This window comes from Theropithecus gelada, chromosome 2 (genome assembly GCF_003255815.1).
Source record: "Theropithecus gelada isolate Dixy chromosome 2, Tgel_1.0, whole genome shotgun sequence".
NCBI lineage: Eukaryota > Metazoa > Chordata > Mammalia > Primates > Cercopithecidae > Theropithecus > Theropithecus gelada.
The window spans coordinates 31,068,413-31,094,281 of NC_037669.1; the positions used below are offsets into that span (position 1 = coordinate 31,068,413).

The 25,869-nt window shown below is 38.2% G+C and overlaps 1 pseudogene across 1 annotated transcript in view; it reads right to left on the reverse strand.

Moving 5' to 3' along the window:
- The window catches only part of LOC112619252, a 167,681-nt pseudogene that overhangs the window by 140,962 nt on the left and 850 nt on the right, over window positions 1–25,869 (reverse strand). The window contains exon 2 of the transcript XR_003118198.1: window positions 24,468–24,680. The product of XR_003118198.1 is annotated as an uncharacterized LOC112619252 (transcript). The remainder of the gene's footprint in view (window positions 1–24,467; window positions 24,681–25,869) is intronic.

Consider the following 25,869-nt stretch of genomic DNA (forward strand, 5'->3'; position numbering starts at 1 on the left):
CCCCACAATTATGTAAATTATTACGTATAAATAAAAGGAGGCAAAAAAGCAAAAACAATTAAAAACTTAAAAAATATTTGAGGATGATTCCATATATTCTCGACAAATTACTCTCCTAAATCTTCTGATATAATATTACCTCTGAGCAAGTCTACATATCTGGAAAATGAATGTTATAAAAAAGGATAAACATTTATTTGTTAGAAAAGAAATATTAAGCTTTTTAGGATTGAAACCAATTTCATCTAGCAAAACTGCATTGTCTAATACCATGAGAGAAGACCCCAAATAAAATATCTTATTATTTGATGCTAATGAGGCATACTAAATAAAGTGACAGGGTAAAGAAAACAACACTGGGTCAGACACATTTTCCTTTAGATGTATAAGAAAAGGTTTTAAAATCTCACTATGAATGAGAGTGGGAATCTGATTAATACTATAAACAGGCTCAAATCCTTTTACATCTGTGTTGTTATTGCCACAGAGTGGACACAAAACATAAAAACATGATAAAGTAATTTTTCCAGATATTGTCTTGGTTAAACTTTAGAATTTTGTTATAAATTCATGAAATACAGTCTACCTCAAAGGAGGCCCACATTGGACCATCCCTAGTGAGATGACTAATTTAACAAGATCATGCATTTATAACTTGCTTCCTTGTTCATAAAATGCTTACACATATATTAATATTTCACTTGATTCTCAAACCAAATTTTTGAAGTAGGTAGGCATTATTATGCATTTTCAGATTTCAAATTATGTATGTGCTCATTGAAAATTAGTGACTGGGGAAACTGAGCTTCAAAACTTGGTATTCTGACACCAAAGCCTATGGTCTTGCTGTTGTATCACCCTGAGGACCCTAATCGTGAGTCAGAGGGCCCCTGACTCTGTCCCTCAGGATTCAGCAGGAATAGAAGATGAAGGTTTCACACAGTAAAGTGTTGGCTAGACAATCGTACTTTCTGTCACGTCACTTCATGAAGTCCAAGGGATCAGAACCTCATCTCATCTGTGTTTTCTTCAGAGATCCAGTATAGGCTCTCACGTTCAGAAGCAAAACAGCAGATCCTAAATTTTAACATGGTTTTGAGGCCCTTTGTGACTCGTGCCTGTGGAGACAAACTTGACTAAGGTGAAACCCACAGTTTCATAGATGCATTTCTGCCATGAGTATATTGCATTAAAAAGAATGCAAAAGAAAGAGGATAGAAGTCCCTGAATAAGGTAAAAACTTGCAAGCGATGGGATTCAGGACATGTTACCCCAAAATATGTCACCCTGGCATTTGAGAAAATAGCAGAAGCAGGAAAGTTACTCTTTGACCTTCTCCCACCCTCCTTCCCTGAAGCAAGGTCATAAGACCCACATCTTAGAAGTAACATTCCCATTCCTGGAAATAACCAACATCCTTGTCTGTGAAGACCCAATGACACAGAGAAGAATCTGTACAAACCTGCCTTGCTAATCCACTTAGTCCAATCATACCTCTTCATGACTATCCACTTCTCCATTAAACCTAGCATACGATACACGTAGGTTTACCTGTTCTTCAGATCTTCATTTCTTTATGAAGTCTCCCATGTCGCATTAACTTTATAGTAAATAAACATTTGTGATTTTTCTCTTGTTGACCTCTTTTTTTTAATAGGGCCCTAAGCTGAAAACCTAGCAATGGGTGAGAAATCTTTCCTTCTCTACAAGCCTGTTTCCTTGTGCATAAAGTAGAAGAGGATTGAACCCATTGAAGTCAAAAAATTATCTGATTCAAAAATTACATTGGCCTAAATCGCATTCATAAGCAATAAAAGAAGTACTGTACACATTTCAAGCTTCTGATTTTATTTTTTAAAATAGCATTACCTTTGTGTGCCATGAAGATATGTAACAGTACAAATTTTAAATATATTTTGCTGTTATCAGTTTACTGTTTATTATTTGTTTACTATTTACATGATTATATATTTTGTTGCAAAATGCTCTGTGTTTTCACAATTCTTCACAAGTGTGGGTCCTAGTCAATGCAATGGGACTTTCCCATTGGACCTATATGGAAAGCCACATAATTTTTTGTATTGTAAGAATGTACAATTTATACTCCCATACAAATACATACAGAACTACTGGCCTATCACTGAAGAATATCTAAAGGACTATCAATCAAGTTCTCAGTCTGCACCTAGCATAAAGAAAATTCCTTTTTCAATGAGAACTCTGAAGAAGCAGCCTTTTCATTGTTACTATTTCAATATCACTGTGGGAGGCAATGCTTGGGCACTGACTGGGAACTACCTCCATAAGCATATGAATAAAGTTAGAGCTTTTTAAAGAACTTTCTAAGAGGATTTGCAAAAACAGACTTTCAGGAAATGAATATTACCTTCAATTTCAATAGGAGGCCATGTTATCATAATAAAAATAAGCTATTGGATCTTCTCACATATAATTTTAAGAGTTTTAAATAACAAAAGGCACTTAATACATCTGAAGATTAAATTACTGAGAAATCACATTTATTTTTAATCTTAAAAATTAGTATTTTAAAAGACATTTCTAGTGAACAGAAACAGAGTGCTATATTCAAGAGGAAAAGCTTAAAAATAATAATTCATTATTTTTATGTCCTTCAATTTTTAAGTTAATATGTCAAGAACAGCACATACACACATTCTTTCTACTAAACATTGTAATAATTATAAATCAGTGTGAATCAGGATATAACAGTTCTACTTCTAAGTTTGGCTTAAATGGTAGAATATTTTTTAAATCCAGTTTAGCATATTATTCTTTTTAAAGTTCCTTTAAGAAATCTCTCACAATAGATTCTTATTATGCTGAATTTAACATGAGTAACAAATGAGTAAAAAGGAGTTTGCAAACTGATAACTTGTTTATAGTTTTTACAGATAGAGCTTATACTAGTCAGGATCTTACAAAACTTCTGAGAACTTAGGAAAACCAAATAATATTTGTGTTGCTTCTGTGTAAGCAAATCTTTGTAAATTTGTTCTTGTCTCTTTGTGACAGATGATGGCAAACAGTCAAATGGTACTTTTCCCTACCAGGGTGGCATTTCCTGGCAGCTTAATCACCCATTTTTAGGGTATTATTCTACTCATAGAGATCATCTTGTCTTCAGTCTTCCTCTTAGCAAGAAAAGTGAACATCTCATTTTCATTAACTTTTTTGTCTCACCCCAACCAGCTAAGAGTTGATGGTGAAATATCAGACAACTGAGCAAATAGAAATCAGTTTTGATCTCTAATGCCTAACCTTTACTTGGCCCTTAATACTGCCTTGCAAGTTTACACTCCTATAGTCAACTCACTCTCCTATATTCACAATAATTATTTCAAACTTCTACTCATCTCTTATACTTTCATGACTTTGCATCCTTCCTAAAAAAAAAAAAAAAAAAAAAAAAAAGCGTCAAGCAAAAAATTTCTTTAACCTGTCAACTTCCTGCACCAAATCAATGCTACAACTCCCCTATATTCTTTCTGATCTGTAAAAATGGAGGAAATGTTTCCTCTTACATGCAAAGTCAATGTCTCCACTACTCTGCCATCTATTCCTTCCAGGAATTTTATGCTTTTTGCTCAAATTTTAACTGTTTTCAGTAAGCAAAATATTCAAATGTCTAAAATTTCAAAAATTACAAAGGGATTATGACAGAAAATTTCTTTCTTATTTCTAGCCCCAGTAATCTATCTTCTCTGAGGGGCAGGTGTCCTGCCAGAGATATTCTATGCACACCTAAGTAAATCCATACAAATATTTTTTTCTCAAGCTTAAAAAAAAAAGCAACGCACTTTATACACTGTGGCATATCTTGCTTTTTTCACCTAAAATATATCTTAGACACAATACTAATTCACAAAGTATTGATTCATTCTTTTTAAATTGCATAATATAAATTATGAATGTTGTATAATTTATTTAATCTGACCCTACTGATGGACATTTACATTGTCTCCAAACTTTTACTATTATAAGCAACATTGCAATGAATATTTTTGTACATTATTTCACATATCTGAACAATATATTTACGAGTTAAATTCCTATTAGTGGGATTACTTGGCTAAAGGGTAAACGCAATTGTAATTTTCATAAATATTGCCAAATTATTCTCCATAGAGATCAAACCAAATGACAGTCCCACCAAAAATGTATGAGAGTGTAGGGGCCATGGGAAACCTTCCCCTTTGCCCTCTGAAGGCTTGCTGAAAATCACTAAGAGGCAGACTAATAGGAGAAAAGGTACATAAAATTATTTGATTGTACTTTTATGTATATGAGTGCTTTCAGAATGAATACTCAAAGAAACAGGGAAAATTGCCTATTTTTATGCTTAGGTTAAATGTAGTATGTACAGCCATGTAGAAATATGACTGGACACAAAGGATATGATCTAATGCTAATAAATTGAATGGGGAAACCCAGTAAGGTCTGTCTACCTAGATTCTTGACCTCTCAAGCATGCATTTCTTCCTTCTAGATATGGGGCAGGACCCTCTCTGGAATGGAAGTCTTACAACCTACAATCAAACAAGACAAGTCAGAGAATTTCTTTATGGCCAATTTTTACACAGAAAATGGGGACACTGGGGCAAACTGGAATAATATTTTTAAGTCTTATGGCTGGTTTTAGGGGAAAGGGGCTCTGGTTTCTGTGATCTGCCTTGGGAAAGATGGATTCCAGTTTCTGTGGCTAACCTCAAGGAAGAATGAAAGGCCAGAGACAGGAGGATAGGAGAATGTCAAAGAAACACCTTTGCTTCTGAGGCTACTCCTGAAGGCTTCATTTTGGGGTATTGTTTTCTAAGCCCCAACAAGCAGTAAAACTCACCCAACACAAGGCCATCACAATGGTTTTGCTGATTTCATAATATAATTTTAATTAACATTTGGCCTATTATAAAATTGAGCCTCTTCAAATATTTAAAATCCATTTGTGATTCCTTTTCTCTATTCTTATCCTTTTCCTATTTTCTCATGTGATATTTTTAGAGAATTCAATTGTAGACATTATTTATATGTAAAGATGGCTTTTGTTATGTGTGTTGTATTTTTTTTTTTTTTGGCCATGCAGGAAATTTTTTATAATCAGATTTATTAAAGTTTTACTTTGATGGATTCTGGCTTTTGTTATATACTTGGAAAATCCTTTTGTAATCCATGATTACAAAAACCTTATGGTTTCTTCTATTACTTTTGTAATTTATATTTTGAAATTTTCTTCAAATAAATTTTACATATTTCTTGTTAAGATCATTTCTAGGTATTTTATCATTTTTATTGGTATTGTAAGTGGACTTTGTCTTTTATTAGATCTCCCAACTCGCTGTTGTTTCAATATATGAGGGCTGCTAATTTCTGTATACACATTTTTTAGTCAGTCACCTTACTGAATTCTGATCTTAAAAGGTATTTAGTTAATTGTCTTAAGATTTTCACAAATATAATTATATTACCTGCAAATCGTAATAAACTAAACCTCTTCCTTTCTCATATTTAAATCTCAAAATTCTTTTTTCATTTTCTATGTTTGGTATCCTCAGAATAACGTTAGACAATACTGTAATAGTAAGCATTATTGTCTTGTTACTCAGGTAATCTCATATCTTAAAACACCTTCTAACTTCCTAATATTATTAGCTTCTCCCTACTTGCTAGATCTTTCTAATCCTGAAAAACTCTCTGTGGATGTCATGCTGACTTTTAGTCACTGCTCTCTCACCTTTATTTTTCTTTTTTTTTTTTTTTTTTTTGAGACGGAGTCTCGCTCTGTCGCCCAGACTGGAGTGCAGTGGCCAGATCTCAGCTCACTGCAAGCTCCGCCTCCTGGGTTCACGCCATTCTTCCGCCTCAGCCTCCCGAGTAGCTGGGACCACAGGCGCCCGCCACCTCGCCCGGCTAATTTTTTGTATTTTTTAGTAGAGACGGGGTTTCACCGTGTTAGCCAGCATGGTCTCGATCTCCTGACCTCATGATCCGCCCGTCTCGGCCTCCCAAAGTGCTGGGATTACAGGCTTGAGCCACCGCGCCCGGCCCTCTCACCTTTATTTTAAATGTCTTGGAAAAGTTATCTACAATTGACCCTTGAACAATATGGGTTTGGACTCCATGGGTTCACTTATATGTGGATTCTCTTCTGCCTCTGCTAACTTTGAGACAGCAAGACCAACCCTTCCTCTTCCTCCTCCTCCTCAGCCTACTTAATGTGAAAATGATGAGGATGGAGACCGTTATGATGATCCACTTCCACTTAATGAATAGTAAGTATACTTTCTCTTCCTTATGATTTTCTTAATAACATTTTCTTTTATCTGGGTTACTTTCTTGTAAGAATAAAGTATATCATACATTTAACATACAAAATACGTGTAAATCAATTATGTTATCAGTATGCCAACAGTAGGCTATTAGTAGTTAAGTTTTGGGAAGTCAAAAATTACATGTGGAATTTTGACTGTGCAGAGAGTCAGTACCCCTAACTCCTGCATCGTTCAAACGTCAACTGTATTCTTTTTCTTCTCAAATTCTCATCTTCCATTTATTCCACCATTAGTTTCAACCTAGCTTCTGTTTCCATTACCAGGTAGGTCAGGTACACTGGCTTGTGAATAATGCAGCCCTCAAGAAAGTCTTTTGTGGTGGTGAAAGTTGCAGGGAAACTGAGTTTCAGAAGTGACCATGGCAGCAGTGTAAAAAGTGATGTCTAATGAATAGTTCAAGTCTTCTCCCTGCTGCCAAATGTGGCAGCTAGTGTCCACTGGCTGCATCAATAGTATCTTCTCTTGATTGCTTCTGCAACATGGTTTTGGACATTGTTTCTCACTGCTGGACTCTAATGTGGTTTACCACACCTTTCAGAGATTTAATAAATTAACTAACTTCTTTTAAACAAATTCAGTGTCTGTTTATATTAGTAACTGTTTGGTTTCTGCTACTTGCTCCTGCTGAGATTACCAATGTATTCATTCAATCATAGTATTCAACATAATTATTTCCTCTTTCTAGAAATATTCTTGTCCCTCTGTCTCTATGACGCCACATTTTAATTTCCCTTTTTCCCCTCTGGCCACTTTTCATTTTCTTTTTCTGGCACTACCTTTTCTTCAGCATGTCATTTAAATATTCCCATTTCTCAGGATTAGACCTTATTCTTCTCACAATATGCTCATGTCCTAACAGATCTCATATATTTACATGGCTGGGAATATAATCAATTTGCTGATGACTTCTAAACTTACTTCCCAGCATAGATTGATGTTAGGAGTTCTACATCTACATATATAACTATACTCAGCATATCTGCTTGTATATCTCATATGCAACTCAAACTGAAAGTTATGATATTTGCCCCTAAAATTGTCTTATCTCAGTGAATTACCTCATCATCTACCCAGTGCTCATGATAGAAATCTTAGAATCATTCTTCACTTTTCCCATCTTACCCCCTAAATCTGACCAAGCCCCTAGTCCTATCAATTTCTTTTCAGCTCTGTCAACTTCTCTAGTTTTTCACTTTGGATATAACTACCATCATTTCTTATTTGAATTCTTATATCCACTCTTGAATTCACTCTTATTTTCACCAAATCCATTCTCTTTATGGCAGTCAAATTGCTATTTTTAAAAATGGAAAATTGATGATATCTCTTCTGTATTGCGAATCTTTCAATGGGTTCCCATTGCTGTTACAATGAAATCCAATATACTTCATACAACCCATAAGAATATCCTTTACCTGGTCCCTTTTGACCTCATTAGGCTCTTATGCCATTAGTCTATCCTATATTAGTCACTGTGCAGCGGGAAAAACACAATCCAAGAACCATTTCAATGAATGAAATATTACCTGGAGATCAGGAAGCTGTTATCCCCTTCCACTAGCCTTTACTTCCCTTTGACATGTTGGAGGCACTGTGCCTATTCCTGCTGCCTTGTAACAGAAATTAATACGAAATGTGTTTACCAAAGACTTAACAAAATGTAGTTTGAAGGCTTTCAGCTCCTGTGATTGAGAGGGGATCAAATAAAAGGCACATGTTCCTACTCTAATTTTTCAAATTAACCAAACTTGGCTTTTAAACCACTCTATCAAGACACACACACACACACACACACACACACACACACACACACTTTCCATAGGGTTATCCTTTGGGTCTTAGCCTAAACAACAACAGTTCATCAACAAAGCTATTTTTGTCCCCAACATATTAATTTTGTTCCCTCCGTATGTATCCTCTGGTACCCTGTGCCTTTCCTCATAACATTCATAAAATTGAGACTAAATAATTAAATGATGATATTCATTTAATATCTACCACTCATGCCAAACTGAAAAGTCATAGAAATGAAAGACATTTATGCCTTATTCATTGCTACAACTCCACTGGATGGAGCATGGAAGATGTAGAATAAATACTTGCTGAATATATGCAGTGTATCTTCTATTAGAGTACGCAAAAGGGCAGTTCCTTCATTTATTGTTAATAATCCCTTCAGCGACAAAAACTGTTTGGAATGGTTATTTTACCATAGACAAAAGAGTCCGTTTCTCAGGGATTTCTCTTATGTTATACAGAAATTTACCAAAAAGTGACATATTCATTGTGATGATTAATTTTAAGTGTCAACTTGACTGGACTAAGGAATACCCACAGAACTTGTAAAGCAATACTTCTGGGTGTGTTTGTGAGGGTGTTTCCAAAGGAGACTAGCTTGTCAGTCAGTGGACAGAGTGGAGAAAATCTGCCTCCATGTGGGCAGGCACCATCCAACTGGCTGGAGGCCCAATAGAACAAAAAAAGACAGAAAAAGATTTCCCCTGTTTCTCTCCTGGAAGTTGGATGCTCTCCTTTCTCTGTCCTTGAACATCAGAACTCCAGGCTCTCCAGCCTAAGTTACACCAGTGGCAACCCCACCTTGGGTTCTCAGGCCTTTGACGTCAAACTGAGAATTACACCATCCACTTCCCTGGTTCCAAGGTTTTTAAACTTATACCGAGCCATGATGCTGGCATTCCAAAATCTTCAGCTTGCAGATAGCCTGTGGTGGGATTTCTCAGCCTCCATAATCACATGAGCCAATTCTTCTAATAAATCCTATCTATCTATCTATCTATCTATCTATCTATCTATCTATCTATCTATCTATCTATTATGTACCTATCCATTTATCTATAAAGCAATCATATATCTACCTATTTACCTACCTACTTACCTACCTATGTATCCTATTGGTTCTATCTCTCTGGAAAACCCTGACTAATATAATTGTATTGGAAGCAAGAATGCCTAGATATTTTTCAATAATCTAATGTATTTCACATTAATTTAAGTAACCATGAAGATAGTTATGAAAATAGATAGGAAAGGAGTCCAAAAAAAAAAAAAATTAGAGAGCAAAGATTCCCTCTAATCTTGAAGTTCTAGCACATCTAGTTATAGAAACACAACAAAATCTGTGAAAACAGATTTTCACAGATTTGAAGACAACAAAATATAAAAACAATGAAATCTGTAATCTTAGCACATTGGGAGGTTAAGGTGGGAGTCCAGGAGTTAGAGACCAGCCTGGACAACATGGCAAGACCCTGTCTCTACAAAAATTTAAAAAATTAGTTGGACATGGTGGGGGGCATACCTTGGTATCAGCTACTGGGAATATGAAATCAACAAAATCTGTTTACCCAAATATTCACATACATTTTATGCCATAATGATATTTTCAAATAGTGAATGGCAACAGCTGAGAATTAAAGTATTTCATTATGAAAGAAATAGAACTGATTCCCTTGACAAGCTGGCTGATAGTGCTCCAATTTAATTCTATCTATTAGGTCAACTCCTTCGGCTCTTTATTCCCATAACAAAAAGACTCTAGGGTAGAAGAGGGCAGCTGAGCTATCAGCAGTCTGTTATCTTTGAAGCTGGGTTCCTGATTCTGAAATTAGATTTTAGGAATTCTAATATTCAGTGTTGGATCTATTTTTAAGAGGTGAGTTGTATCTATGCTCTTCCATCTTCAGCTGTTTATAATCATTTATAGGTTCTGATTTGTGGGGGAGGGTGGAGATAATGTTACAGTCAACGAACCTTGAAATTATTGCTGAGAGAGAGGAAAGGGTGACAAGAGAAGTTACATTAGTGTTGGTAGAAAAGCTGAAGACAGACTGGCTTGTCTGTCATAATATAAAAGAATCTTGGAAGATGTCTGGAGTCCAGGGTCTAAAACCCCTTGTGGCCTTTGGAACAGCAAGCTCTGTGCCAAAGCGGGGAAGGCTGCCCTGCCGCATCACAAATCTAAGCCCAGGGCATAACATCCCTCCCGGCTTGGATGGAATCCAGGGCTCAAGGTATAAAACCCCTCGTGGCCTCTGGAATATGCACAGACTTGTTGGTTGCTCTCCCAGGCTCATAAACATGTTTTCTATTATCTCAGGTAGCAGAGCATATTACATAAGCATCAAAGAAAATGCTAAACCATCACAGCTACACTTGATGCACCACTACCTGTCTACCACCACGTCCTCACGTCCTCACCTGTTTACCCCCACATCCGCAGGTCCTCACCACCTGCTTCTTTGATCAACAATAAATAATGCGGGCTCCCAGAGCTCAGGGCCTTTGCAGCCTCCATACCAGCATTGGCCCCCTGGATCCACCTTATGTACTCTTAACTTTTCTTTTCTCATTCCTTTGACTCTGTCAGACTTTGTAGCCCCAACGGCCTGGTGTTGGGTCTGATCACCCCAACACATTAGAAGGCAATTGATGTAGTTCATCTAGGAATGCTTTTTTCTCAGAGAAATAAGAAGCAGAGTTATCCAATGAGAGTGTATGCGCTAAGGAAATGGAAGGAGGCTTGAGGAGAAAGGGAAAAATGTGAAGCAGTCACTGCAAAGGCTTCAAAAAGATGACTATAGATTCTTGCATAGCTTTGAGAACCTGAAGAGAAGTCTGATACTATGAACTATCAGGAATTATAATTGGCACCTTGTTGAGATTTTATGCAGCTACTTCTGATAGGTATGGCAGGAGTGCTGAATGCCATTAGTGAGGGTTAGCAAGGCACACAAGGGCTGATGAGCACGTTATTGAAAAGTTTACTATGAAGTCCAGTCTGAATATAAAGGAAGAAAAGCTAAATGCGAGTAATGGATTTGGAGATAAGTATTAGAAGACAAAAATTAGAAGACAAAGAATAAATTTAACAGTGATGATAAATTGGTAGGGAAATAGCAGGCTAGGATAGAAAAAACTCTTAAATGAGAAATTCCTACTGAGACCAGAGGTTCTCAGGAGATTGAAAACAATGATTTTGTCAAGGACTTCAAGTAGAAGCAGAATTTAAAAAATAGACACAGAAGTCCAAAGGCGGGGGAGGGGGATTGTTGAAGAAGGGCTACAAACAATGGTCTAGAAGTAGATTACCCAGTCCTGTTTCAAGCAACATGTGTTGAAGAAAGTGGAATAAACAAAAGCTTTCTTTTAGAAAAGCTGCAGAAGATCTTAAATTTTAAGATAAAAATTCATGTTTCATTTAGTTTGAGAAGGTAGACTGAGATGTTTGTTTACCGTGGAACAGGGTCCTAAAGGGCCTTATGAGGAAAATAAAGAGACTACTCAGGAATGGAGTGGGCCTAGGGCCCAGGGAGGCAAGCTAGATAAGGTAGTTAGAAATAAACGGAATTTTGATTTCCCAGGCAAGATGGCCGAATAGGAAAAGCTCTGGTCTGCAGCTCCCAGTGAGATCAACACAGAAGGCGGATGATTTCTGCATATCCAACTGAGGTACCCGGTTCATCTCACTGGGACAGGTTAGACAGTGGGTGCAGCCCACAGAGGGTGAGTTGAAGCAGGGTGGGGCATTGGCTCATCTGGGAAGTGCAAGGGTTGGGGAACTCCCTTCCCTAGCTAAGGGTAGCCATAACAGAGCGTGCCAAGAGGGATGGTGCTATCCAGTCCAGATACTACGCTTTCCCCACAGTCTTTGCAACCCACAGACCAGGAGATTTCCTCGGGTGCCTACAGCACAATGGCCCTGGGTTTCAAGCCCAAAATTGGATGGCTGCTTGCGTACCTGTCTCACACCTGTGAGACAGAATCGTTCACTCCCCTAAAAAGGGGGTTGAAGCCAGGGAAACAAGTAGTCTAGCTCAGCAGCTCCCACTCCCATGGAGTCCAGCAAGCTAAGATCCACTGGCTTGAAATTCTCGCTGTCAGCCCAGCAGTCTGAAGTCGATCTGGGATGCTCAGGTTTAGTTGGGGGAGCGGCATCTGCCATTACTGACATTTGAGTAGGCGGTTTTCCTCTTACAGTGGAAACAAAGTCCCCAGGAAGTTGAGACTGGGTGGGACCCACCACAGAGCCACAAAGCCGATGTACCCAGATTGCCTCTCTAGATTCCACCTCTCTGGGCAGGGCATCTCTGAAAAAAAGGCAGCAGCCCCAGTCAGGGACTTATAGATAAAACTCCCATCTCCCTGGGAAAGAGCACCTGGGGGAAGGGATGGCTGTGGGTGCAGTTTCAGTAGACTTAAATATTCCTGCCTGCCAACATGGAAGAGAGGAGTGGAGCTCTGCTAAGGGACAGTCTGACTCCTTAAGTGGGTCCCTGACACCTGTGCCTCCTGACAGGGGGGACACCTCCCAACAGAGGCTGACAGACATCTCATGCAGGAGAGCTCTGGCTGGCATCTGGTGGGTGCCTGTCTGAGATGAAGATTCCAGAGGAAGGAGCAGGCATCAATCTTTGCCGTTCTGTAGCCTCTGCTGGTGATACCCAGGGAAACAGAGTCTGGAGTGAACCCCCAGCAAACTCCAGCAGAACTGCAGCAGAGGGGCCTGACTGTTAGAAGGAAAACTAACAGAAAGCAATCGCATCAGCATCAACAAAAAGGGCATCCACACAAAAACTCCATTGGAAGATCACCAACAGCAAAGATCAAAGGTAAATAAATCCATGAAGATGAGGAAAAACCAGCGCAAAAAGACTGGAAATTCCAAAAATCAGAATGCCTCTTCTCTTCCAAAGGATCACAAATCATCACCAGCAAGGTAACAAATCTTGATGGAGAATGAGTTTGATGAATTGACAAAAGTAGGCTTCAGAAGGTGGGTAATAACAAACTCTTCCGAGCTAAAGGAGCATGTTCTAACCCAATGCAAGGAAGCTAAGAACCTTGATAAAAGGTTAGAGAAATTGGTAACTAGAATAACCAGTTTCAAGGAGAACATAAATGACCTGATAGAGCTGAAAAACACAGCATGAGAACTTCATGAAGCATACACAAGTATCAATAGCTGAATCGATCAAGTGGAAGAAAGGATATCAGAAATTGATGATCAACTTAATGAAATAAACCATGAAGACAAGATTAGAGAAAAAATAATGAAAAGGAATGAACAAAGCCTCCAAGAAATATGTGATTATATGAAAAGACCAAACCTACGTTTGATTGGTGTACCTGAAAGTGATGGGGAGAATGGAACCAATTTAGAAAACACACTTTGGGACATTATCCAGGAGAACTTCCCCAACCTAGCAAGACAGGCCAACATTCAAACTCAGGAAATACAGAGAACACCACAAAGATACTCCTCAAGAAGAGCAACCCCAAGACACATAATCATCACATTCACAAAGGTTGAAATGAAGGAAAAAATGTAAAAGGCAGTCAGAGAGAAAGGTCGGGTTACCCACAAAGGGAAGTCTATTAGACTAACAGAAGATCTCTCTGCAGAACACTACAAGACAGAAGAGAGTGAGGGTAAATATTCAAGATTCTTAAAGAAAAGAATTTTCAACCCAGAATTTGGTATCCAGTCAAACTAAGCTTCATAAGTGAAGGAGAAATAAAATCCTTTAAACAAGCAAATACTGAGGGATTTTGTCACCATCAGGCCCGCCTTACAAGAGCTCCTAAAGGAAGCACTAAATATGGAAAGGAAAAACTGGTATCAGCCAATGCATAAACAAACCAAAATGTAAAGACCATCCACACTATGAAGAAACTGCATCAACTAATGAGTAAAATAACCAGCTAGCATCATAATGACAGGATCAGATTCACACATAACAATATTAACCTTAAATGCAGATGGGCTAAATGCCCCAATTAAAAGGCACAGACTGGCAAATTGGATAAAGAGTCAAGATCCATTGGTGTGCTATATTCAGGAGACCCATCTCACATGCAGAGACACACACATAGGGTTAAAATAAAGAGATGAAATAATATTTACCAAGAAAAGGGAAAGAAGAAAAACAGCAGTAGTTTCAATCCTAGTCTCTGATAAAACAGAGTTTAAACCAACATAGATCAAAAAAGACAAAGAAGGGTACTACATAATGGTAAAGGGATCAATGCAACAAAAAGAGCTAACTATCCTAAATATATATGCACCCAATATAGGAGAACGTAGATTCAAAAAGCAAGTTCTTAGAGACCTACAAAGAGACTTAGACTCACATACAACAATAGTGGGAAATTTAACACCTCACTGTCAATATTAGACAGAGAATTAACAAAGATTTTCAGGACTTGAACTCAGCTCTGGACCAAGCAGACCTAATAGACATCTACAGAACTCTCCACCCCAAATCAACATAATACACATTTTCTCAGCATCACACAGCAATCGTTCTAAAATCAACCACAAAAATGGAAGTAAAACACTCCTCAGCAAATGCAAAATAATGAAAATCATAATAGTCTCTCAGACCACAGTGCAATCAAATTAGAACTCAGGATTAAGAAACTCACTCAAGGCCGGGTGCAGTGGCTCAAGCCTGTAATCCCAGCACTCTGGGAGGCCGAGACGGGCGAATCACGAGGTCAGGAGATCGAGACCATCCTGGCTAACACGGTGAAACCCCGTCTCTACTAAAAAATACAAAAAACTAGCCGGGCGAGGTGGCGGGCGCTTGTAGTCTCAGCTACTCGGGAGGCTGAGGCAGGAGAATGGCGTAAACCCGGGAGGCGGAGCTTGCAGTGAGCTGAGATCCGGCCACTGCACTCCAGCCTGGGCGACAGAGCCAGACTTCGTCTCAAAAAAAAAAAAAAAAAAAAAAAAAAGACACTCACTCAAAACCACACAATTACATGGAAACTGAATGACCTGCTCCTGAATGACTACTGGGTAATAATGAAATTAAGGCAGAAATAAATAAGTTCTTTGAAACCAGTGAGAACAAAGACACAATGTAACAGAATCTCTGGGACACAGCTAAAGCAGTGTTTAGAGAGAAATTTATAGCACTAAATGCCCACATCAGAAGGCAGGAAAGATCTAAAATTGACACCCTAACATCACAATTATAAGAACTAGAGAAGCAAGAGCAAACAAATTCAAAAGCTAGCAGAAGACAAGAAATAACTAAGATTAGAGCTGAACTGAAGGAGATAGAGACACGAAAAACCCTTAAAAAAAATCAATTAATCTAGAAGTTTTTTTTAAAAGATTAACAAAATAGATAAAACACTACCCAGAATAATAAAGAAGAAAAGAGAGAGCGATCAAATAGATACAATAAAAAATGATAAAGGGGATATCACCATGGATCCCAGAGAAATACAAACTACCATCAGAGAATACTATAAACACCTCTATGCTAATAAACTAGAAAACCTAGAAGAAATTGATAAATGTCTGGACAAATACACCCTCCCAAGACTAAATCAGGAAGAAGTCAAATCCATAAATAGACCAATAACAAGTTCTGAAATTGAGGCAGTACTTAATAGCCTCCCAACCTAAAAAATCCAGAAGGATTCATAGCCGAATTCTACCAGAGGTAAAATGAAGAGCTGATACACTTCCTTCTGAAACTATTCCAGACAAAAGAAAAAGAGGGACTCCTCCCTAACTCATTTTATGAGGCCAGCATCATCCTGATACCAAACACTGGCAGAGACACAACCAAAAAAGAAAATTTCAGGCCAATATCCCTGATGAACATTGATGCGATAATCCTCAATAAAATACTGGCAAACCGAATCCAGCAGGACATTTTAAAGCTTATCCACCATGATCAAGTCAGCTTCATCCCTGGGATGCAAGGCTGGTTCAATATATGCAAGTCAATAAACATAATCTATCACATAAACAGAACCAATGACAAAAAACACATGATTATCTCAATAGATGCAGAAAAGGCCTTTGATAAAATTCAATACCCTTCATGCTAAAAACACTCAATAAACTAGTTAATGATGGACTGTACCTCAAAATAATGAGCTATTTACGACAAACCCATAGCCAATACCATACTGAATAGGCAAAAGCTGGAAGCATTCCCTTTGAAAACTGGCACAAGACAAGGATGCCCTCTCTCACTACTCCTATTCAACATAGTATTTAAAGTTCTGGCCAGGGTAATCAGGGAAGAGAAAGAAATAAAGAGTATTCATATAGGAAGAGAGGAAGTCAACTTATCTCTGTTTGCAGATAACATGATTGTATATTTAGAAAACTCCATCATCTCAGCCCAAAAACTCCTTAAGCTAATAAGGAACTTCAGCAAAGTCTCAGGATGCAAAATCAATGTGCAAAAATCACAAGCATTCATATACAGCAATAATAGAGAGCCAAATCATGAGTGAACTCCCATTCACAATTGCTACAAAGACAACAAAATACCTAGGAATGCAACTTACAAGGGATATGAAGGACCTCTTCAAAGAGAACTACAAACCACAGCTCAAGGATATAAGAGAGGGCACAAACAAATGGGAAAACATTCCATGCTCATGGATAGGAAGAATCAATATCATGAAAATGGCCATACTGCCCAAAGTAATTTATAGATTCAAAGCTATTCCCATCAAGCTACCATTGACTTTATTCACAGAATTAGAAAAAACTACTTTAAATTTCATACTAAACCCAAAAAGAGCCCATATAGCCAAGACAATCCTAAGCAAAAAAGACCAAAACTGGAGTCATCATGCTACCTGGCTTCAAACTATATTACAAGGCTACAGTAACCAAAACAGCATGGTACTGGTACCAAAACAGAAATATAGACCAATGAAATAGTAACAGAGGCCTCAGAAATAACACCACACATCTACAACCATCTGATCTTTGACAAATGTGACAAAAACAAGCAATGGGGAAAGGATTCCCTATTTAATAAATGGTGTTGGGAAAACAGTCTAGCCATATGCAGAAAAACTGGACCCCTTCCTTACATCATATGCAAAATTAAACTAGACCCCTTCCTTACACCATATGCAAAAATTAACTCAAGATGGGTTAAAGATTTAAATGTAAGACCTAAAACCATAAAAACCCTCGAAGAAAAGCTAGGCAATACCATTCAGGACATAGGCATGGGCAAAGACTTCATGACTAACACACCAAAAGCAATGGCAACAAAAGCCAAAATTGACAAATGGGATCTAATCAAACTAAAGAGGTTCTGCACAGCAATAGAAACTATCATCAGATTGAACAGGCAACCTACAGAATGGGAGAAAAATTTTGCAATCTATCCACCTGACAAAGGGCTAATATCAATAATCTACTGGGAACTTAAACAAATTGAAAAGAAAAAAACAAAAGCAAGCATCAAAAAGTGGGTGAAGGATATGAACAGACGCTTCTCAAAAGAAGACATTTATGCAGCCAATAAACATATGAAAACAAGCTCAACAACACTGCTCATTAGAGAAATGCAAATCAAAACCACAATAGGATGCCATCTCTTGCCTGTTAGAATGGCGATCATTAAAAAGTCAGGAAACAAAAGATGCTGGAGAAGATGTGGAGAACTAGGAATGCCTTTACTCTCTTGGTGGGAGTGTAAATTTGTACAACTGTTGTGGAAAACAGTGTGGCGATTCCTCAAGGATCTAGAACTAGAAAAACCATTTGACCCAGCAATCCTGTTACTGGCTATATACCCCAAAAATTGTAAATCATTCTACTACAAAGACACATGCACATGTATGTTTATTGCGGCACTATTCACAATAGCAAAGACTTGGAACTAACCCAAATGCCCATCAATTATAGACTCGATAAAGAAAATGTAGCATATAAAGACCATACAATACTACACAGCCATAAAAAAGAATGAGTTAATGTCCTTTACAGGGACATGGATGATGCTGGAAACCATCATTCTCAGCAAACTAACATAGGAACAGAAAACTGAACACTGCATGTTCTCACTCATGAGTGGAAGTTGAACAGTGAGAACATATGGACACAGGCAGGGGACCATAACACACTGGGGCCTCTCAGGTTGTGGGGGGCCAGGGAAGGATAGCATTAGGAGAAATACCTAATGTAGATGACAGGTTGATGGGTGCAGCAAACCACCATGGCACATGTATACCTACGTAACCAACATACACATTCTGTACATGTATCCCAGAACTTAAAGTATAATGATAAAATAAATAAATAAACTGAGTTTTATGTTAAGGTTCTTGAGTGTTGGTCAAATAAGTTAAGGTAAGGGGATTGGGGGATGGATTAGTTTTCTACTGCTGCTGTAATATTACCACAGATTCAATGGCTTACAACAACACAAATTTATTATCTTATAGTTCTGTTGGTTAGGAGTCTTAACACGGATATCACCGGCCAAAATCAAGGTATGGGTAGGGTTGTACTCCTTTCTGAAGGATCTAAGGGGAATATGTGTCTTTGCTCTTTTTTTTTTCGAGATGAGGTCTTGCTGTGTTGTCCAGGCTGAGGTGCAGTGGCGAGATGTCAGCTCTCTGCAGCCTCAACCTCCCAGGCTCAAGTGATCTTTCTACCTCAGCCTCCAGAGTAGCTGGGACCACAGGTGTGCACCACCATGTTCAACTATTTTTTAAAATTTTTTGTAGAGACAGGGTCTTGTTATGTTGCCCAGTCTGGTCTCAAGCTCCTGGACTCCCACCCTGACCTCCCAACATGCTAAGATTACAGATATGAGGCACTGCACCCAGCCTGCCTTTTCAGTATTTTAGATACTGCCATATTACTTGCCTCACTGTTCCCTTCCTCTATCTTCAAAGCCAGTAACCTGTTTCTTACTGACCATTCTTCTGTGGTCACATCTCCCTTACTCTTGTCTTTTACCTTCCTCTGACTTTTAAGGATCCTTGTGATTACATTGTGCCCAACTGGATAATCTACGGTAATCTCCCTATTTTTAAGGTCAGCTGATTAGCAATCTTAATTCTATCTGCAAACTTAATCTCCTTTTGCCATATATTGTTCACAGGTTTGCGGGATTAAAATGTAGACCTCTTGGGGAGTGTTATTCACGAGGTAAACTGCAGAGGTTTGTAAACAAAAAAGAATGATGCTGAATTAATACAGTCTGGTTAATGTAAGTCAGACTTTTTCAGAATTGCTTTTGAGATTTCAATTGGATTGTTGGCAACATGAGCCTAATCAAAATTCCATTCCCAGGCTGCTATGATTGATATGCAATTTCTAAATGTATGTTTAAAATACGAATACAGCTTGGGTAACACAGTGAGACCCCCCCATCTCTGCAAAAAATAAAAAAAATGCCAGGTATGGTGGTGCATGCTGCTAGTCCTAGCTACTCGGGAAGCTGAAGTGGGAGGATCACTTGAGTTGGGGAAGTTGAGGCTACAGTGAGCTGTGATGGTGTCACTGTACTGCCTGGGTGACAGAGCAAAACTCTGTCTCAGAAGTATAATAAAATACTAATATTAATATTACTGAAAATAAAACTACTACCACACCTAACATTTCTTGGGCTTTATGTATTAGGCCCCTTTTTAAACTAATTATATGAACTAACTTTATCCTGAAATATGGTGAGGAAGAAACAATCATTTTCCCTATTTTCACATGAGGAAAGTAAGATAGTAACTTGTCCAGGGTTACAAGGTGAGGATTTGAACTGCAACCCAGGCAATGTGGCTCCAGGGATTTTGTCATTACATTATACAGACTCCTTCTGTGTGTCTCTCTGGGTTGGGGGGCATGGCGTGTCTCATGAATATCTGTTTTGGGTTAGATATCAAAGGGTACAAGTTAGAAACAATGCTTTAGGAGATTAATTGGGGCAGGATCTTTTGAAACACCCATGCGGGAAGAAATGGCTTTTTACCGTACTGAACCTACACAGACACCAGGCTTCTTTAGTTCAGGTCAATCTAAATACAACAGCAAAACCATCTACTCTTTTCTTTTCCCTCTCTTCCTCTCTTCCTTTCAACAAATATTTTTTGGTTATTGACAATGTTAAAACAAACTGTACTGGACATTACATAAAGCTCGTTAACTCAGACATGAGACTCCAATGAACAATATTTAGTGGAAGTAAATGATAAAATCTGCCCAAAATTTTGCTCATTAATTTATAAAATCATAATTGCATTATTGTAAACCTTTTTCATTTCTTTTTTCCACCCCTATTTTCTTCTCTATGTTCTGTCTTCTAGTATCTCTCTGCCTCTACTCATATTTTCATTACCTTCTTTGAGCATTGTTTTTCATCACTTTGCTCTCATGCCTTTTGTTTTTTGCTTCTCTCAGTTGTCTAGATTATTATCTCCTAGGTAGCCACACCATATATTGAACCCACTCTGGAAATAAACTATTTTATTTAAAAATACTAAAATTCCCCTGAATTCATTTTCTCCTTTCCAACTGCTTTATCACTTTATTTCATCCATGAATAAAAGTTCAGACCTTCATTCACTCTGCTCCTTATAACAAGTTTTTTACTAAACTCCTGCTTATAATTCTCCCAAATCTCCTGACAATATATCTGTCTTCACATTTTTCTCTTACTTTTCTAGCAAATCGAATCTTGTCATTCCCCTACTCAAAATTCGTTTGTTCTCATGATCGACCAGATAAAATCCAAAGTCCCTTACAAGGTACAAACAATCCCTACCTACCCATCTAACTTCATTTTTACCTTATCTCCCAATTCCCCTTTGTGTGGTACTCTCTAGCAGCACAGGCATGCTTGTGGGTTACAGAACACATCACACTCAGCCATGCCTCTGTAATCTTCCATCTATCATTCTCCTATTCACTCTGCTGCTTTTCCTCCATCCATATGTAAAATTTCTAGTCATTCTTTAAGACTGTTCAAATGTTATCTGTGCTGTGAAGGATTCCCAGTCTCATTTAGGCAGACCTGAGAGTCCTCCTCTGCTCTCTCACATACTGTACATCCCTCCAATGTTTGCAAGAATATTGACATTAGCATTTGGAGTCAGGACTTGGGGTTTTCTATGTCCAATACGTAACACAGACTCCAGTACATAGTAGTTTAATCATCTTTATTAAAGCTACCTATTATTTAGCCTACCTACCATAATGATAGAGTATAGCTCTTCTTTCTGCCTGCATATCAGTTTCTCAAACTATATTTTTTGGAACACCAGCACCTCTACAGGAGTTGTATACTACGAATAGAGTTAGGCTTTAGATAGTTATGTAAAATGTAAGTTTGTTTTTATTATAAGTTTAAGAGAAAAGTCCAAATTTTCTTTTCTCATTTTTTAAATTTCATTTGTTTATACTGATACATAATAGATGTACATATTTGGAGGGGGGTACATGTGACAATACATTCATGTAATTTGTAAAGATAAAATCAGTATAATTGGGATATCCATCACTTTAAATATTTGTTTTTTCTTTCTGTGAGAAACATTTGAATTATTCTCTTCTAGTTATTTTGAAATACACGATAGATTATAGTAAACTATAGTCACCCTAGTAGCCTATCAAACACAAAGTCTTATTTCTTCTATCAAATTGTATATACCTTTTGTTTTTAATTTCATAATAATTCTCAAGTGCAAAGTTCACTTAAAAATCACCTAAACCATCTAAAATGAGAAATTTATGTTTGTTTTACCATCACCTGGATGAGGAGCAACAACAAAAATACAAAGCATATGTATATATTGCTGAAATGACAACATAATTACCTCCAAATTTACTTCTTTCCAACCCATCTCTGCTAACCTGGATTATTGCCAATGAAAGAATAAATTTTGCTCATTTGCCTTGTTTTTACTTACATTAATTGATGGAGTGATGTTGGCTCTGTGATTTTAAGCAGTTCATCTTAGCAAATCGTAACTGTTAGAAGGGAAGCTTTGGGGAAATATTCACTGAAAAACAAGTTGAGGTCCAATCAGGAATACAGAAACTATACTATGTAACCAAGGGAATATTATTAAAATGTTACACAGGGATGGAGGGATGGTTCTCCAGACCAAAAAGGGAAACACTGTGGTGACCCACAGATATAAGCTGTGGGAAGCTGTTACTACCCTTAGAGCTAGGAGGACAAGGGGAAAAGGTTGTGTTATTAGAACTCAGAAGTTTAGAGGAGCCATCCTTCTTAGCTGGGGCTTGGACCTCTGAGAAGTAGAAACAGCCTAGCTGGGGCTGGTACTTTTGAGGAGTCATGAGGACTCTGGGACTTAGAGTGTAAAAGAAGTAGGAGACTGGAATCAACAGCTAAAGACAGGATGACAGGTTATTATTGCTGAGGTGATGCTGATAGCAGGAAGCAAATGGAAAGGAACAAGTCCCTTTTCTCCTACTCCAGGGGTCCACATTTCCTCCAGTAACCTCTATTGATAGAACCTGTCAGGAAGCCAGTTGGTAAAGGAGATACATTGTTTGCAGAGTCCTAGCACCAGCCTTACAAAACCAGGGCAGAACTATGAATACGAAGTGGAGAGATAATAGTTTAATAAACAGCACTAACAACAATTATATCAAGAGTATTAAGCAATGGTCAGAGTAACCACCTTCCAGCTTAAAAAAACTATACACGATCAATCCTATGTTCAAAACCTTCAAGAAGTATAAACCTCTACTGAATGAGACATGCACTTGAGTATGGTATGTCATCATAATCATTTAGTCATCCAATTTGGAATCTATATGGCAGACATTATTCTAGGTACTTGGGGTTTTGGTTTTTTGCGGGGACAGGGTCTTTCTCCAGCTGCCTAGGCTACAGTACAGGGATGCGATCTTGGCTTACTGCAGCCTCCACCTCCCGGGCTCAAGTGATTCTCCCACCTCAGCCTCCAGAGTAACTGGGACTATAGGAACATGCCACCACACCCAGCTAATTTTTTTTGTATTTTTAGTAGAGACGAGGTTTTACTATTGATATGGTTTGGCTGTGTCCCCACCCAAATCTCATCTTGAATTGTAGCTCCCACAATTCCCACGTGTTGTAGAAGGGACCTAGTGGAAGGTAATTGAATCGTGGGGGCAGGTCTTTCCTGTGTTGTTCTCTTCATAATGAGTAAGTCTCACGAGATCTGATGGTTTTATAAAGGGGAGTCCCCCTGGACATGCTCTCTTGCCTGCCACCACGTAAGATGTGACTTTGCTCCTCCTTGCCTTCCGCCATGTTAAGGCCTCCCAAGCCATGTGGAACTGTGAGTCAATTAAACCTCTTTCCTTTATAAATTACCCAATCTCGAGTATGTCTTTATTAGCAGCATGAGGACAGACTAACACAGCCATGTTGCCCAGGCTAGTCTTGAACTCCTGGACTCAAGCAATCTGCCAGCCTCGGCCTCCCAAAGTGGTGGGATTTCAGGCAGGAGGCAAAACTTTACAAAAACTGTGATCCTAACTGGGTAACATAAGCTTATTATCAAATACAGTACAAAGTTCAAATATTCTACAAAATATTGTTCACCGCTTCTACTAAAGGAAAAGCTATGCTTCCTCACACAGCAGGTTATAAAAAATTTGCTGATGTTAAGAAGAATTAGCCGAAGTATATAATGTCTTACCTCTCCTATAAAAATACTTCCTTTGTTTCAGAGTCAGCTATGAAATTCTAATAATAGTCTCAAACCTTTCACTCGGATTATGTTAGTAAATGTAAAATGCCCAGCACTGTACATAATTACTTCTTTGTTAAGATGTCAACCTTTGTTTTTTAGTTAAGAGTTAATGAACCTTGATAACTGGCAAACAATCTTTGAGCCAAAAGTAGGATGGACACCATCAGTACTCTTAACCCAAAACAATGAAACCATTGTTGGCATTAGGATTATGTTGCTTTCTGTTCAGATAATTTTTTTTCTGAAAAAAATGTATGCATACTTTGTTATTCAATGGTGTCAGAAATATTAATAAGTTAAGTATAATTAAGTATTCCTTAAACAGTTTGTTACTCAAACAATAAATGTGAACTTATCTATACAGTTAGAGGACTAAAAATGGCACAGAAAGCAGTAATACTCTCATGTTAAAGGTTTTTAAAAAATTCACAGTGTTTCTGCCCTTGAAAAACATGAGTTGTATATGTAACGTAAAATCTTTTTCTGTGGCCAGTAAAAATTTCCAACAGGAAAGCCTGGGTGGGTATGTCTAAAATTCATTCATCTGAGAATGTAATTTAAGATTGGGCACTTTTATTATAGAAAATAGAAATTTGAGTTACCTTATATTACTTTTTAACTTAAAGAATAATCTTGAGAGGTCAATGGTGTCCACTGGAAGGTAAGAACTTGGTTCTGGCAGGAAAACCACCACATATGGCTGGTAGTATTTGCAGAGCACTTAACCTCTGTGCCTAGGTTCTTGTAGCTGTCAAGTAGAGATAATAGTAATTGCTACCTTCCGTGGGAAGTGAGCTTGTGCTTTGACATCTTTAGTTGAAGATGCTGTATAAACACAAATTATTATTATTAGAACACAATACATATATGCACATAAAACACCAGCATGGTGCTCTTTTAATGCTTATATAACATCTATAAATAATGCTCTTCCATGCTCTCTATTCACTTTAGGTCAGAGAAGATCATAGCAGACCACTATTCAATTTCCATAAGTATGGAGGAAATATATTTGTTAAAGCTCCATGTCATCTTTTTGAGAACTAAACCTGCTAATTCCTTATGGTCTCTGTAGCAATTGCCCAATGGCCCCCACCCAAGTTAAGCCTTTGGTATTTTTTAAAATGTTGGCTAAATTCTTGGAGATGCAGAACCATCAGGGAAAACCTGGGGGAATGAAATTGGCTAGTGATATTAAAATTTTGGTTGTTTAACATTTAACTGAGTCTCAACAATGTGTTAAAGTGCTATCTAAACAGATAATTAGCTAGTGGCTGTGCAGTGGGCTGTCTAAATTTAGCAGTGAAATTAGGTTTAGGGAATGAGAATATAGAAAAAGAAATTTTCTCAAGGGAAACGGTGGTGTCAGCACAGCTGAGGAATGTCACAATAGCTACATTTTGTCAATTATGATCATCATCAGGGGATCTCCCGGAGCGATGCAGGACAAGGTGTATTCATAAATGCATCTTGAGGATAGGTGATAGAAAACCTTGGCTGCAGGAGACAAGCTTACAGGGGACGACAGAGGCAGACAGGCACAGGGAGGGAGGGAAGAGGAAAGGGCTGGAGGGAAAAAAGGCACTAGACCGAGCGCTGGGAGACTGCATGGCAGGCAGAAGTTAAGAAAGAAAAAAGAGGTGGGCAGGGTGTAGAATGGCTTGTAGCCTTGGAGGTGAGTAAGGCCTTGTAATCCAGCGGGCGGAAGGTGGGAAGACCCTATTGACTGAAAGCCGAGGACAGCGTGGTCTTGGCCGCAAGCATGCATTAGTTTAGCTGCGGCAGGCTAATTTCTGGGCGGCTGATCCTTGTTCAGCTTTCCTGCTACTGGAACACATTTATGGCTATCTCGTGGAGATGACAGGACCTACATAAAATTAATAGTGTCAGGCCTGCGGACTGGTGTCCTCTGCCTACAATCCGCCGCCCTACGACGGACAGTCCAAATTGTCCACCCTCCTACTCCCCCCCGCGGAACCGATGTGGCAGTGGCTCCAAGGTCAAGCCGCCGGTA